At 40.5% G+C, this 17729-nt stretch overlaps 1 pseudogene; it reads right to left on the bottom strand.

Moving 5' to 3' along the window:
• LOC102846289 overlaps positions 1–1575 on the bottom strand; it is a 10437-nt pseudogene extending 8862 nt beyond the window's left edge.
• Positions 1576–17729: the final 16154 nt, after the last annotated feature.

Below are 17729 nucleotides of genomic sequence, written 5' to 3'. Positions count from 1 at the left end.
GGCACAGGATAGAAGAGCATTTAGAGCTCTTGTACATAGGGTCGCTATGAGTCGCAAGCGACTCGATGGCACATAACAACAACAACATGTTACTGGAATAATATTGCTACAGTATTTTCTTCTCTTTTTAAAATTCAGTGTATTTGTGGTATCTTCCCATGTCAATAAAGAGTCCTGGTGGTGCAGTGGTTAAGCCCTTGGCTGCTAATTGAAAGTTCGAGAATCCACTCTTTTGTCCACTTCTCTGGACAAAGATGTGTAGTCCACTTCTGTAAGGACCGGTCCTGGATCTCTATGGGGCAGTTCTGCTCTGTTTCCCAGGGTTACTTTGTGTCAGAATCAACCAGAAGACTATGATTTAATTCATCAGTAAACCACTCCTGATATGACTGTTATGACTATTAATGCTTGTTCATTGCATACTTTGCTATAATTTATCCAAGCCCATATCTTTTGATACCATACATTTGGTTCTTTTTACTGTAGTTCAATAAACAACTTTGTCCATAAATGTTTGAAATCACTCCTGATCTTTTCTGGAGGTGAACTTACTAGGTCAAAGATTACAAACAGACAAATTTTTTTTCTTTCTACTTTTTTTTTTCTGTGAACGTTGACAGAGCGGATTGATACTCACTCATCAGTCCGTTCACACATGACTTAAGGGGCTGGTTACACCACCCACCTTGTATCATCCCTGTTTCCTTGTATCCCTCCGTTGTTTTCCTTCCACTCGTTGGCCCATTCTCTCTCTCCCTCTCTCTGTGCTTGTGCTTGGATAACTGCTGCCCTCCTGCTCCTGCTCCCTGATCCTGTGTTCTGAGGGCTGAGGAGGGCCTGCCTGCCTGCGGTTACTGATCACCTTACTTAGCTTGACCAAGGGTTGTGCCTCAGGACAATGGATTTCCTTTTGATATGCGGAACACTCTGGAAGAGTTTCAGAGCAGCTGATGTTCCTTCTCTTTCTTTACCCTAGAAACATAAAATGTAAATATTTTCCCTCATCTCCATGTGTGACAATTAAATCCATATTGCCCTTAAGGAATGAAGAGCTGGTTTTTCAGTTCCTAATGATGTGGTTCCCAGGCTCATTGGATCATCAGATCATCAAAGTTGATTGTGTAAGAAGTGCAACTAACTGGTGTGAGGAGAGGGTTAGCTGTCATCTAGTCCACCTTTCAGTCAGCAGCCTGGGGCTTAACCTTTCCATGCCACCAAGCTCCTTATGTGAGAAATAGCAACAGGAAGTGAGAAAGATTTTTCTAAATCCTTAAGATGGGAAGGACTTAAAACCTAGTGAAGTTCCACATGGAGGTGCTGCTCAAACACTGAGAGACTCTGGGGAGCTGAGGAGAGCTGACCCTCAGCCCCGCCTGCATAGGCAGGCTGCTGCTAGTTTCCATGCACCTCCACTCTAGGAAGCTCTGGGCTGCCCAAACAAGGCTGATTTTTTGCTAACAACAGAGACATTTGTAAAGAAGTTCATGAGCCTTTTAACCAAAATGAAATGGCTGAATTAAGTTCAAGTCTTGCAGAATTAAACTGGTCATTTTACTCACCTGCCCAAGTCGCCATGTTTGCTTAGCTGCATTCAACGGAGCTAATGCGAACTTTTCACAAGATTCTGACATTTGGCTCATTTAAATTGTTCTCACTCACTCTTATGACCCATAACTGACCCTCTAGGAGGTTTGTTGTTGTTGTTGTTGTTATTATTGTTCTGTGCCATTGAGTAGTCTACAACTCATAGTGTCACTATATAACAACAGCTCTTAAGCCTGCCCTGTGCCAGTCTCACTGACTCAGACACACCTACCACCATTGCCCTAATTACAGTGTTAATCCATCTCATCTGGGGTCTTCCTCTCCTGCTTTGTCCCTCCACCCTTCTGAGCGTAATGTCCTTCTACAAGGACCACCTCCTGGTCATGTGCCCAAAGTTTGTGAGACGGGGCTTCTAAATCCCAGCCTCCAAGGGGAAACTTCGTTTTACCCTCTCCAAGACAGACCTATTTGTTTTCTTGGCTGTCCATAATTTGTTCAAGACTCTTCTCCAGCACAACTCAAAGGCATCGATTCTTCTGTAATCCTGTAAGTCCCTGTCCAACTCTTTTATGCATAGCAACTAATTGCAAAGACCATGGCCTGGATTTTGTCTCTAGACTGGCATCGTTGCTTCTCAGTACTGTGGAGAGGTCCCTGACAGCAGATTTTCCCAATGCAATTCGTCTTTTGATTTTCTGACTGCTGATGCCAAGAGCGTTGATTAAGTTAGGGAGCTGAATAGAAGATTCAAGTGGCAGCTCGGGAACACAAAGCAATATATTATAATGAAATGTACAAGGAGCTGGAGTTGGAAAATTAAAGGGGCCTAATGTGTTTGGCATTTCTTAAGCTGAAGAAACTAATGAACAAATTCAAGCCACGGGTTGCAATACTTAAGGATGCTCTGAACAAAATATTGAATGATCCAGGAAGCATTAAAAAGAGAAACTCTACCAAAAAGAATTGGCTGGCACAGAAGAATTTCAAGAAACAACATATGATCAAGAGGCAATGGTGATGAAGGAGAAAGTTCAAGCTGATCTGAAGGAATTGGCAAAATAAAAAGCCTCAGGAATTGATGGACTACCAACTGACATATTTCAACAAACAGATGCTGCCCTGGATGTGCTCACCAGGTTGTGCCAAGAAATCTGGAGGACAATTACCTGGCTAGCTGACTGGAAGAGGTCCATATTTATTCTCATTCCAAAAAAGGTAACCCTACAGAGTGTGAAAATTATCAAATAATATCCCTAATATCACATGCAAGCAAAATCCTGCTGTAGATTACCCAGAAAGGCCTGGAACAGCACATTGACAGAGAAATACCAGAAATACAAACTAGGTTTAGAAGAGGTCGTGATTCTAGAGACATTATCACCAATGTCTGATGGGTCTTGGCAGAAAGCAAGCAGTAATAGAAGAATGTCCATCTGTGTCTCATTGACTACACAAAGGCAGTTGACTGTAGATCATAACAAATTGTGGCTAACCTTGAGGAGAATAGAAATTCCAAAAGACTTGGTTGTGCTTATGTGAAAGGTTAGAAGGTTGTGCTTAGAAGGTGTAAATTACACAAGAGGTGACTGCCCATCATTCCCCTAAGGGGCTGGTGGATTCAAACCACCAGGAAGACATGGCCTTTGGCCTAGCAGTGCCGTTCCTTACCAAGAAGGTCACTAGAGTGCCCTTGTGACCACTAGACGCCATGCAAACTAAAAAGTATTCTCATTACGGCCAAGTCAAGATGTGAAAGAAGTACATCTCAGGATGGGAATCTGGACATAGACTTTAAGTCCTTTGTATAAACTTGGTTGTTGTTGTTGTGTGTCATTGAGTCATCTGTGACTCATAGTGACCCTATGCACAACAGCTCTGAACCCTGCACTATCCTGAGCCAGTCTCACTGTCTCTAACACACCTACCCCCATCACTGCAGTCACTGAGTCAATCCATCTCATCCTGGGTCTTCCTTGACTGCATTGTCCCTGTACCCTTCCAAGAATAAAGGACCAGTCCCTTCTGACAACATGCCCAAAGTACTGAGATAGCTTCAAAATCCTTGCCTCCCTCTTTCTTTTCCTCCATCTTCACATTTCATGCAGCCCTGTTTTGTCTTCACTATGCCTTCTCATAAGACTTTCGGGATTGAGATTTGGAGAGGTCCTAGCAGATTTTCATCTTTTGATTTTCTGACTGCTGGTGCCAAGAATGTTGATTAAGTTAAGGAATTGAATAGAAAATTTCAAAGGGCAGCTTGGGAAGACAAGAAAAACTAACCTGTTCTCAATGGATTAGAATGAAAACTGGCAATAAAATCAGGTAAACTTCAAGAGAAGGCACTGGAGAAGAGCCAAGCTGGGTCTCTCAGAAGCCGCACACATGAGGAGCCCTGTTGCATTAGCACTGCACCACATCAAGCCGACTGGCATGTTACTAAATCAAATTTAAAATTATGTCACAATCTGATCACGTCCCATGGAACATCTGTGGTTTTAAATGCATCCACGTTTTCAATAAATATGTGAGATCTCTGATGTTTTAAAAAAAACAACAAAAAAACCCAAACACAACAAAAACTAACCCACAATCTGTGCCTCCAAAGAGCAATTTGGTTTCACCCTCTCCAGGACAAATCCATTTGTTCTCTTGGCAGTCTAAAGGATTCTGGCATCAGCCTTATCTAAAGTTTCTCAGAAAACTTAAAATAATTTGTGTTTGTAAGCTGATTCTTGGAAATAAGAACTCACACCAAGTGTTGTTAGGTACCGTCAGGTCAACCAGGACTCACAGTGACCCTGAGACTGAAACCTTACCCTTGTCCTGCATTCTGTCCACAGTCCACACCATGTTCAAGCCCATTGTTGTAGTCACTGTGTCACTTTATCTTGCTGAAGATGGGTATAGCCAAGTAGTTATCTCAAATTCCTAAGAAATCTGGTTAAAGCTTCAATCAGTAATATTTTTATGATCCCTCCTGAAAGATAAGTGTCTATAATTGAAAACCTTTTTAATTAGCACTTGAATTCACTGTCTCTGAGTCAATAGTAATAGAAACCCATTCCTTACCCCTAACTGAGGTTGTGACCTCAACCAAACACTAACCAATCAAATAACAGCATTATAATTTCTTCTTTCCTTAGTCGTTGCTGTAAGCTCTTTAGTTGTTGTCATTAGTTCTCACTTACATGGGCTGGTGCCTACTGGCATTCAAATATGACTTTATTTGAAAAAAGAAAACAAGAAACAAACTATTGAATGAGTCCTCTTAACTGAATTTTTAAGGACAGAATGGAGATTTTTAAATGCTACGGTATTTACTATTTTAAAGTTTATCTTTCTTAGGAAACCAAAACCAAGTTATTAACTGTTAAAAAAAAACAAACAAACCCTTGACTGTTGTAAAACGGGACTGACATCGGGGTTAGCGGGAGACTGAGAAAGATAGGATAAATTATATATACTACATTGAAACAGATGAGGGAGAGAACTGTTTAAAAGGGATACATTATTAGGTATTATTGTCATGACAGGAGTCCAGAAGGCTGCATAGTGGAGTGGACACAGGGTGAGGTATTGTATAACAATGTAAGAATTTTTCTTTTACTTTTCAAAGAGAATAGCAAACTGGCAGGGAGAAAAGTGCAACAATGAATGAATGGAAAGCCAAAGTCTCTGTAAACTTTCATTAAAATTAATAATAATTTAAAAAATGGAAAAATACACTTGACTGAAAATTAAGCCAATTATGTACTGTTTTTACCCAAAATTACTATTGTTTTCTTTTCTGCTTGAAGGAAGGCTTACGTTTGTAAATTCCAAAAGATATCACGACTTCAGATATGGGTGGAGTGCTAGATATTAGTTTATTTCAGCAAAAAGAGAAAAATCAGGGTTCAATCAATCATGTTAAGATGTTGCTTTTACATTCCTGGAGTCAAGTGTAACTCATAGTAACCCTCTGATCTGAGCCCTGTCCTCTCATACTGTGCCATCCTCACAATCTCTGACATACTTGAGTCTTTGCTGTAGTCATTGTGTCAATCCATTTCATTGAGGGTCTTCCTCTCTTTTGCTGACCCTCAACTTTCCCAATCATGATGACCCTCTCCAAGGAATAGCATCTCCTAGAAACATATCCGAAGTATGTAAGACAAAACTTCACCATCTTTGCCTCCAAGGAGCACTCATTCCAAACACACCTTCTCCAAGATATATCTGTTCTTTTGGCATTCCATGGGATGTTCAGTGCTCTTCTCTAACACCACAACTCAAAGGTATCAATTCTTATTCTATCATTCTTATTCATTGTCCAGCTCTTAGATGCATAGCAGGAGATTGAAAAGACCATGGTTTGAATCAGGTGCACCTTAGTCATAAATTGGAGAGGTACCTGATATGTTCCCAGTGACTACATCTCCTAACTGTTGGTACCAAGGGAATTGACTGTAAGGATAGATCCAAGTAAAATGAACAGAGTAAATAGGTATAGAGAAAGGATACAACCCGAACACACACTTACTGGATTTTAAGCCATGCAGTGCTCCCTTGATCTGCTGAACAACAGCTTCTTAGACTAGGTATATGTTTTATATGAGCATTATTATTTTGGAATTCCCATTCTTCTCAATGGTAGCCATAGTTTGTTATGATCCATACATTCAAATGCCTTTGCATAGTCAATAAAAGACAAAATACACATTTGTCTTATATTTTCTGCTTTCAGCTAAGACCCATCTGACATCCACAATGATATTCCTGGTGCCAAGGTCTCTTCTAAACTTCTGGCAGTCCAAGTACTGTTCTAGTCACTTTTAGATGATCTTCAGGAATATTTTGTTTGCATATGATATCAATGATATTGTTTTATAATTTCCATATCCTGTTGTATCTCTTTTCTTAGCACTGGGAATAAATATGGATCTCTTCCAATCAGTCAGCCAAGTTTTCCAAATTTCCTGGAATAGACAGGTACTTATCCAAGGCTGCATCTATTAGTTGGAATATGTCCATAAGTATCACATGAATTCCCAGGGCCTTATTCTTTGCCAATGCCTTCAATGCAACTTGAACTCCTTCCCTCATCACCATTGGCTCTTTACTATATTCTACCTCCTGAAATTTTTCAGTGTCAACCAATTATTTTTTATATAGTGACTCTGTGTATTCCCTCTTCTTTCTGATGCTTCCTGGATCATTCAAGATTTTTCTCATAGCATCTTCCAGAATTGCAATTTGAATCTTGAATTTGTTTTCCAGCTCTTTCAGTTTGAAAAATACCAAGTATCTTTTTTTTTTAATTCTCCAACTCCAGCTCTTTGCACATTCCATTATAGTACTTTGTTTTGTCTTCTCAAACTTCCCTTTGAAATCTTCTATTCATCTATTTTACGTCAGTATCTCTTCTCTTTACTTTGGCTTCTCAATGCTCTAATACAATTTCCAGAGTCCTTCTGATCTCCATTTGGACTTTTCTTTCTCCTCTGTCTTTGTAGCAACCTTTTGCTCTCTTCATGAATGATATCTTTAATGTCATCCCACTATTCATCTGGTTCTTGATTCTTAGTGTTAAAGTCTCACACCTATTCTTTCCCCCACCACACCCCCAAATTATTCTTGAGATGAGTTTTAAATTCCTGTGGGATAGACCCAAGGTCTACTATGGCTCTTGAGGACTTGTTTTCATTTTCTTTCACTTAAATTTGAACTTGCACATGAGTAATTGATGGTCTGTCCCACAGTCAGCACTTAGCCTGGTTTTGAGTGCAGACATTGAGCTTTTCCAACTATTGTTTCCACAGTGTAATCAATCTGATTCCTATGCAGTCCATCAGGTGAAGTTCATGTTGGTTACCATTTGTGTTTCTTTAAAAAGACATTTGCAATGAATAAATCATTGTATGTACAAAATTCAATCATTCTGTCCCCAAGTCCATAATTTTCAGCTACCATTCCTCCATTCCTTCTCCTTTTGCATCTCAGACACCAATTATTATTAACACACTTTTTGTTGTAAAATACACACACACACACACACACACACACACACACACACACATTTTAACTGCTTATTTGGTCAATTATAGACTGCAAAATTTCTTTTTCTTTGGTTCTAGCTGTTGGTGTGTATATTTGAGTAGCAGTTGTACTAACAGCTCTTCCTTACATGCATATGAATAGTATCCTATCACACATAGCATTGTACTTCAGGATAATTCTTGTAAGGTCTTTTATTTACTATAAATGCAACACACTCTTCCTCAATTTTTCATTCTCAACATAGTAGATCATATGATTGTCTGATTCAAAGTGGCCAATGCCAGTCTATCTCAGCTAGCTAATTTCTGGAATATCAATCTTTACACATTCCATTTCCTTTTTTACAACTTCCAATCAACTTTGATAAACACAGAGAGCTCTATCAAGGACCTCAAGAAAACCTAGCCCAACCTACTACCAGTAGAGAATAAAATAGATGAATGAAACCCTTTAAGAATCAAATCCCTATGCCCATAAAAAACCCTTCAGGATATGAAGGAACCCTACAGACTAGGGGAAAATATTTGAAAATCACATACCTGATAAAGGACTTCTATCTAAAATTTATGGACTACTCCAGTACCTCAACAAGAAAAAGGGAAACAGCCCAGTCACAAAATGGGTGCAAGATATGTATAAATATTTCATCAAGGAAGACATTCAGATGGCAAACAATGAAATGTTCACAATCTCTAGTTGTCAAAGAGATGTAAATCAAAACAACAAATCTCACCCCAACAACAATAGCGAAGTTCAATAGGACAGCAAATAACAAATGTTGCAAGGTTGTGGAGAGATTGGAATTCTTATTCACTGCTGGTGACAATGTAAAATAATACAGCCACTACGGGAGGTGGGTGGGCTTTTTCTGAAAAAGTTGGAAATAGAAATATCATTTGGCCCAGCCATTCTGCTACTGAGAATATACCCTAAAGACACCAGAGCCATCACCCAAATATATTTATGCTCTTCTGTGTTTATTGCTGCATTATTCACAACAGAAAGAAATGGAAGCAACCCAAGTGTCCATCAATAAACGAATGTCTAGAAAAACTATGATACATTCACACAATGGAATATTATCTAGCACAGAAGAATAATGAACCCATAAAACATTCTGCAACATGAGAAAGTCTGGAGGACATTATGCTAAATGAAACATCTCAATCACAAAAGGGCAAACAATGCATAACACCACTGCTATAAATAGGACAGACATGGAGCCAGCGGGCAGAAAATGAGGGGGAAATGGATGGACAATGAACACTATAGTAGATTAGGTGAAGGGGAAAACTATTCGAGAGGAAGATATGATTAGACATTATATGTATGACAACAATCTGTAACAAGAGATGCATTGCAAGGAGGGCTGGGGGAGGGGGAGAGGAGGAGAGAAAATGTGCAGGAATTAAAAAAGAAATTTTTTTAAAAAGAAATCTAGGCTAGTTCATGGCCAGACTAACAGAGACCCTGAAAGCACACACTCAGAGGAAGACAAACCCTTTTAAAATATGGCCTTCATCTCTCAAGCAGCCCCCAACATTAGTACAAAACTAATAAAATTAGATGACAGACCTTAAGTCCTATCAGAAACACTAATAAATGTCACTTCAAGGTTTTCAAAAGCTGACAGGCAACAAAAGAGGCCACTGCGAGGCAGATGGGAACCCAAATGAAAGGGGGTAGAGTAAACAGGAGAGGCCACAGACCCCATGATGGCTCTGGCTATACATCTCCCCAGGAAACTGGCCACAGAGGGTTGTGCAAAGTCCCAAACGCCCTCAGAGGTCCCCATGAGGCCCACATTTTCAGTGTGGCAAGTTGGACACCAAGTAAAAGGGTGTCCAGTCCTCATCCTCTAATCAAACCCTGCCCCAAGTGTGAGATAAATGGACATGAGGCTCCACTGGCCATCACACGCTATGGGTCCGGAGAACTCTCTTCACAGAGGGCACAGAGGCCACTTAATGAGTTCTGCCAGTTAATCTCAGATCCTTCCTTACAGTGCCAAGTCTCAGTCATGGGCGTGGACGGTCATCCTACCAACCCGAATGCACCTCTCTGTTAATAAGTCTTTTTTAACATATTTACATATAAATTTAGTTCAAGGAAATAGCTTAATGCTTGTAGATCTGGCAGTGTCATGTTTCAGGAGAGAGACTTTTCCTTGACTCATGTACTTACAGAGACTGTGTGATTGATTCAACAGGAAATTTTAGCAAGCATTTGGAGAAATAATACCGAGTCTTCCAAAACAGAGACTAGGACACAATACTTCCTAATTCATTTTGTGAAGCTGGCGTTAACCTGGTACCAAAGACAGAGAAAATATCACAAGAAAAGACCAATTATCTTTTACAGATGCAAAATTTCTCAATAAAATTCCACCCAACAGCATCCAACAAAATATTAGAAGAATTATACACTACAAACTGCCAGATAGGCCTTTGGGTTAGCAGTAATGTCTCTGATGCAGACTTCAGCCTTCCACAAGCCAACTGCTTCAAAGTTTAAGCTCCGATCCAATAAACAAAAAGGAGTTTTGGTGGACTAGTCTGTGGGGAGTAACATGTCTTTTAATAATGCATCTTTCCCACTCCTTGTTAATAATGCCAACTTGTCCAATACCTCTCCCAGGCAGAGACAGTGTATATTTAACACCATCTCTTTCCTCCCTCCCTCCAGCTTGCCTTGTCCCTCTTCTTCTCCAGCTCACAGAACAATCCCCGCCACTCTCCACTGCCCAAATGGATTCCTGTCTCATTATTACAGCTGACATCGATTCTCCCCCGCATCCTGGGACACAATCACACTGTCAGTGGCCCTTAATCGTTCTCCCGTTTATATGTGGTTACAAGATCCTACTGTATATACTAAATTTCCTCAGTCTCCCCTTTCACTTGCCTCCCTGCATGGCCCCAGGCCTATTGTAAACTCACTACTCTCTAAGGTCTTCTCATACCCACAAACTCTCCCTGTAATACACCAATCCTAGCAGTTAAGAGAAAGGCACAGGATAGGACAGGGTTGTTCACTATGAGTTGGACTTGACTCAATGGCACATAACAGCAATCAGCACTCAAAAAACAGAATGGAATCTATGGACCAGTCTAGGACCTCCCAGCCACAAACAAAGCTGTGATATCACCCATCCCAGGAGTCCTCAGCCCCTAAGCACTGCTTCCCACCATGCCCACTACACCTCATTTTTTTTTATTAAATCCTCCACTTCCTTGCTCCATTTCCATCTTTTGTTGTTGTTAGGTGTCATTGAGTTGAGCACAATTCAACGCAACCCTATGAACAAATCTGAAACCTATTCTGTCCTATGCCTTCCTCACAATCTCTGACACCCTTAAGCCCATATCCACCCTGCTGTCAACTTAGCCTTCCTTCTTGGAAGGTAGATTCACATGCTACCATTCACTCTGAACCAAATTCACAGGGCTGTTGGCATCCTCACTGTATTGAGCAATCCCTCTCCTAGCTTTGTTGTTATTATTGTTAGATGCTGTCAGGTTGAATACAACTCATAGCGACCTTATGAACAACAGATCTGAACCCTGCCCTATCCTGTGACAACCTCACAATCTCTGACATGCTTGAGCTCAAGACAGCAGTCACCGTGTCAATCCACCTGGTTGAGGCTCTTCTCCTTGCCGAGCCTCCACCTTCTCATGGCCCAATCATCGATGTCGTATCATGAAGTTATCCTTCAATAGCTGTTTGTTCTCCTAGAAGTCCATGGTATATTCAACACTCTTCTCCAGCACCACAGCTCAAAGGCATCAATTCTCTTTCTATAATCCCTATTCACTGTCCAACTCTCTGATGCATAGCATGTAATTGTGAAGACTATAGCCTGGATCAGGCACACCTTAGTCTCCAGCCTGATGGTGTTGCTCTTCAGTACTCTGGAGAGATCCTCACAGCTGACTTTCCCAATGCAATTCATCTTTTGATTTCCTGGCTGCTGTTACCAAGAGTGCTGACTGTGGAGCCAAGTAAACTAAAACTGTGTACAATCTCAATCTCTTCACCATCCATACTGATGCTGCCCATTGGCCCAGTGGTGAGAATCTTTGTTTTCTTGATGTTGAGCTTCAATCAATATAGGAAGCTGCAGTCCTTGATCTTCTGCAGCAAGCGCTTCATGTCCTCCTCAGTTTCAGCAAGCAGGGTTGTGTCACCTGCATAACGCAGGTTGTTGATGACTCTTCCACCAATCCTATGCCACTTTCCTCCTCATACAGCCCAGCGTCTCAGATGATCTATTCTGCATACAGATTGAAAAGGTATGGAGACAGAATACATCCCTGACGGACCCCCTTCTTGATTTTGAACCATCCAGTGTATCCTTGCTCTGTTCTGAGGACTGCCTCTTGGTCCTAGTATAGGTTTTGCATTAGCACAATGAAATGTTTTGGGATTCCCATTCCTCTCAGAGTCAGCCATAGCTTGTTGTGATCCACACAGTCAAAAGCCTTTGCATAGTCAATGAAGCACAGATAGACATTCTTCTGGCATTCCCTGCTTTCTGCCAAGATCCATCTAACATTAGCTATAATATCCCTAGTACCACAACCTCTTCTAAATCCAGCCTGCAGTTCTCTGTTGATATATTGCTATAAATGTTTTTGGATAATTTTCAGCAGAATCTTGCTTGCATGTGATATTAATGATATTGTTAAATAATTTCCGCACCCTGTTGGGTCACCTTTCTTTGGAATGGGAACAAATATAGATCTTTTGCAGTCAGTCAGCCAGCTGGCTGTCCTCCATATTTCTTGACACAATTTAGTGAGCACATCCAGGGCAGTGTCTGTTTGTTGATATGCTGTCAACTCCTGAAGCCTTGTTTTTTGCTAATTCCTTCATAGCAATTTGAACTGTATCTAAAGATTTGATAAAGATATGTTGTTGTTGTTGTTGTTGTTGTTGTTATATGCTGTCAAGTCGTTTGCGACTCATAGTGACCCTATGTACAACAGCCCTAAACTGTGCTCTATCCTGTGCCAATCTCATTGCCTCTGACACACCCATCCCGAGTACCCCAGTCACTGAATCAATCCACCTCATAGGGGGTCTTCCCCTCCTACCATAACAACAACAACAACATATATATTGAAGTTCAACATAAAGAAAACAAAGATTCTCACCCCTGGGCCAACTGGCAGCATCAGTATGGATGGTAAAGAGATTGAGATAGTTAACAGTTTTAGTTTACTTGGCTCCACAGTCAGCACTCTTGGTAACAGCAGCCAGGAAATCAAAAGATGAATTGTATTGGGAAAGTCAGCTGTGAGGGACCTCTCCAGAGTACTGAAGAGTAATGACATCAATCTGGAGACTAAGGTGCGCCTGATCCGGGATATAGTCTTCGCAATTATGTGCTATGTGTCAGTGAGTTGGACAGTGAATAGGGATGATAGAAAGAGAATTGATGCCTTTGAGCTGTGGTGCTGGAGAAGAGTGTTGAATATACCATGGATTTCTAGGAGAACAAACAGGTTTGTCCTGGAGAGGGTGAAGTTGGAATGCTCCTTGGAGTCAAAGATTCTGAAGCTTCATCTGGCATACTTTGGGTATGTTGCAAGGAGGGACTGGTCCTTGGAGAGGGACATTATGTTTGGCAGAGTGGAGGGGAGGCACAGGAGAGGAAGACCTTCGATGAGATGGATCAATTCTGTGACTGGAGTGGTGGGAATGAGTGTGTTTGAGATGGCTAAGTTGGCACAGGATAGAACAGCATTTAGGGCTCTTGTACTTAGGGTCACTATGAGTCTCAAGCAACTCAATGGCACATAACAACAACAACATCTAAAATCAAGAAGGAATTAATCTAGCACTTGAAAAAGCATCCAAAAGGACTGTTCTCGGGTGAGACTCACAGTTTCTCTGGCCCTACAGAAGCACCCCATCACAGTAGACCCTGGGCATCCCCCTTCTAGCAAATCATACTCAACCAGTAATTCCCACACCTCTCACCAGCATGGGTTCTCCTCACAGAGACTCTGATCGGGACTTTTAAGCATAGCTTGAGAACCCTATGCTTATATTTCTCTGTTTCCTCCAAATTACAGTCATTTCTTATATTGAAGCAGTCGCTCTTAATCCCAAAATAGTTCTGTTAACATAAACATACTCCTGCCTTCTTATGACTCAGGAAATGCTACAGATTTGACCTGCCTTCTACTGCCTTCAAAGTTGATGATCAACAATCTCTTTGGGAGTTGTGGAGAGGTGAGGTCCCCTGCTTTGAACATTTTTTAAAATTTCCCTCCTTAGTTCTTTCCTATGTTGTTCATAGAGCAAAAGGTCAGTACAAAGACAGAAGAGAAAGAAGAAAAAAAAATCCAGAATCAAAGTCAAAAAATTGCACTAGAGTATTAAGAAGTTAAAACAAAGGAAAAATATATTGAAGTAAGAGAAAGGAATAAAATATTTCAAAGGGCAGCTTGAGAAGACAAGACAAAGTATTATGACGGAAGGTGTAGAGATCTAAGAATTGGAGAATAAATAAAGGAAGAAATCAGTGGAAGAACTGAAAAATAAATTCAAGCCTTGAGTTGCAATAGTTAGAGATACTATGAGGGATATCTTGAATGATCCAAGAAGTATCAAAAAGATGGAAGGAATATAGAATCACTGCACCAAAAAGAACTGGTCAACACTGAAATATTCTAGGAAGTATCACATGATTAAGACTTAATGGTAAAAAAAAGGGAAACATTCAAGCTGTACTGAAGGCATTGGCAAAAAAATAAGGCCCAAGGGATTAACAATTGATGGTATACCAATTGACATGTTTCAAATGACAGAAGTAGCCCTGGACATGCTCACCATGCCAGGAAGTTTGGAGGATAGCTGCCTGGCCAACTGAATGGAAGAGATCCATATTTGTACCCAATCTCAAGAAAGGTGATCAAACAGAAAGCAGAAATTATCAAGCAATATCTGAAAATTATCCAAAAATGACTGGAACAGCACCTCAACAGACATGTGCAGGCTGGGTTTAGAAGAGACCATGGTACTAGGGATAGTATTGCTAATGTTACATGGATTTAAAACTCTTCTCCAGCACCATAATTCTTCTTCAATCATCCTTAATTATTGTCCAGTTCTCTGATGCATAGCAGATGACTGAGAAAACCATGGCCTGAATCAGGCACACCTTACTCCTCAAACTGACATCATTACTTTTCAAGATTCTGAAGTGGTCCTTGGCAGTGGGCTTACCCTGTGCAATATGTCTCTTGATTTCCTGACTGCTGGTACTAAGGATGTTGTTTGTTGATCCAAGCAAGATGAAATCATTGACAGCATCAATCCTTTCTCTGTTTATCATAATACTGACTGTTGGACCTGTGGTGAGGATCTTTGTTTTATTGATGTTGAGATGCAATCCATACTAAAGTTCTTGATCTTATGCAGCAAACGTTTCAATTCCTCCTCATTTTTAGTAAGCATCTTGGGTCATCTGCATAACACAGGTCGTTGATAAGTCCCATATTGATGTCGCATTCCTCTTCTTAGAGACTAGCTTCACAAATTATTTGGTCAGCATACCAATTAAATAGGTATCGAGAAAGGATACAACCCTGAAGCACACCCTTCCTGATTTTAAACCATGAAATGTTTCTTGCTCTGTCCACACAACAGCTCTTTGATCTAGGTTTAGATTTCTCATGAGGACAATTAAGTGTTCTGAAATTCCCGTTCTTCTCAATGTTACCCATAATGTTTTATGACCCACACAGTCAAGAAAACAAAAATAAACATTCTTCTGGTATTCTCTGCTTTCAGCCAGGATTCATCTGACATCACCAATGATATACCTAGTACTGTGTCTTCTTCTAAACCCAGTTTGGGATGATCTTCAGCAATATTTTACTTGCATGTGTTATTAATTATATTGTTCAATAATTTCCACATTTTGTTGGATCATTTTTCTTGGGAATGGAAACAAATACAGATCTCTTCTAGTCAGTCCAGACAACAAGACAGCTGCCTTCCAGATTTCCTGGTGAGCCCATCCAAGGCTGCATCTGTTAGCTGAAACTTGTCAACTGGTCCCACCAGTTCCTGGGACTTTTTTTTTTGCAAGGCCTTCATTGCAGCTTGAACTTCATCCTTCATCAACATTGTCTCTTGTTCATATGTGAGGTTGAACACTGTGATGCTGATGTGTCAAATGCCTTAATGGCTCGTTACCTAATGCAGACTGTGTTGGGTGAAACTCCCTGATTAAAACAAGCTTGGAAGCAGGAGTGGCATCCACTTCCGTAATAGCTTTGCCTCCGGAAACCCTATGAACCTGGAGAGAGGATGAGAGACACACAAGTGTTGAGGACTCTCCTTCATAGGGTCGCTATGAGTGGCCTGCGACTCGACGGCACTTGACGACGATGACTTGTTCATATGGTACTTGCTGAAATTTTTCAGTGTCAACAAATTCTTTTTGGTACAATGACTTTGTGTGCCCCTTCCATCTCCTTTTGATGCCTCCTGGATCACTCAAAATTTTTCCTGTAGCATCTCTCAGTATTGCAAATTGAAGCTTGAACTTGTTTTTTAGTTCTTTCAGCTTGAGAAATGCCAAGCAAGTTCTTCCCTTTTTATTTTCTGACTCCAGCTCTTTGCATACTTCATTATGAGTTGGAAATAATTAGGAGAAATCTTAGTTGGAAAGTATGGGCTTTGTGATGGCACATAACAAGCAAGTTTGAATTAAGGTCCCTCACTCACAACATTGTACTTCAGGATAGAACTTAATCAGGAATTATTCAAGGAGCTAGACTGTGAAAAAGAATGTGACATCAGGATTGAAGGAAGACTCATCAATAATCTTCGGTATAGAGATGACATAGCTTTTCTGGCTAAAAATGAGGAGGATTTGAAGCACTTACTGCAGAAAGTTAAAACACTACAGCATTCAATATGAATTGTATCTCAATGTCAAGAAAACAAAAATTCTCACCACTGGGCCAATAGATGGAGAAAAGATTAAAACTGTAAACAACTTCGTCTTATAATCACGTCATCCACAATCAATACACTTGGTGCCAGCAGTCAGAAGATCAGGAGACATAGTGCATTGGGAAAGTTTGAGGTCAGGGACCTCTTCAAATTATTGAGAAGTAATGATGTTAGTTTGAGGACTAAGGTGTGTCTGATCCAGGCCATAGATTTTTCAATCACTTGCTATGCTACTGAGAACTGGACAATGAATAAAGATCACAGAAGAATAATTGAAGCCTTTGAGTTGTAGGGCTGGAGGAGAATACTGGATATACTATGGACTGACCAAAGAACAAACAGATACGTGTTAGAGAAGGTGCTGCCAAAGTGCTCGTTGGAGGAAAAGATGGTGAAGCTTCATCTCACATAACTTGGGCATATTACAAGGAGAAGCTAATCCTTAGAGAAGGACATCATGCTTGGAAAGGTGGAGGGTTGGTGAAGAAGAAGATTCTCAACCAGGTAGACTGACAGAGTGACTATAGCAACGAGCTCAAGTGTGTCAGAGATTGCGAGGACGGCACAGGACAGGACAGGGCTCAGAACTGTTGCTCATGGGGTCACAGTGAGTCGTACTCTACTCATCAGCACCTAACAGCAATAACAGCAAATTTAAATTGAAGTTTAAGAAAATGAAAACTAATCCACAGGAACTAAAATACAACCTTGTGCCTATCCCAGATTAATTTAAGAATCATCTCAAGAACAGGTTTGAGTCATTAAGAACTAATGATCAAAGACCAGAGAAACTATGGGAGGACGTAAAAAATATTATCCATGAAGAGAGCAAAAGGTCATTATAATTAAGGAGGAGAAAGAAATAACCAAAATGGATGTCAGAGGAGACTATGAACATTGCACTGAGAAGCGAAAACAAAAGGAGGAGATACCAAAGTAAAAGAGCTGGACAGAGGCTTTCAGAGGGCAGCTCAAGAAGAAAAAAACATTATAACAACTGGGTATTTCTGTCATCACAGGAGACTAGAGCGAGGGCTACATGGTGGAGGGGACCTGGGGGAGGGTTTGAAAAACAATGAGAGAATCTTTTCTTTTACTTTTCCATAATTTTTGGACTCATGTACTTATAACTTGTTAGTCAAATTTGTGTCTTCTAGGTTGCAACA

Source organism: Elephantulus edwardii, unplaced genomic scaffold (assembly GCF_000299155.1).
Source record: "Elephantulus edwardii isolate Elephantulus edwardi_28Jun2011 unplaced genomic scaffold, EleEdw1.0 scaffold00132, whole genome shotgun sequence".
Classification (NCBI taxonomy): Eukaryota; Metazoa; Chordata; class Mammalia; order Macroscelidea; family Macroscelididae; genus Elephantulus; species Elephantulus edwardii.
The sequence above is the reverse complement of the archived record's forward strand: the minus strand, read 5'-3'. Positions and strand labels throughout refer to the sequence as shown.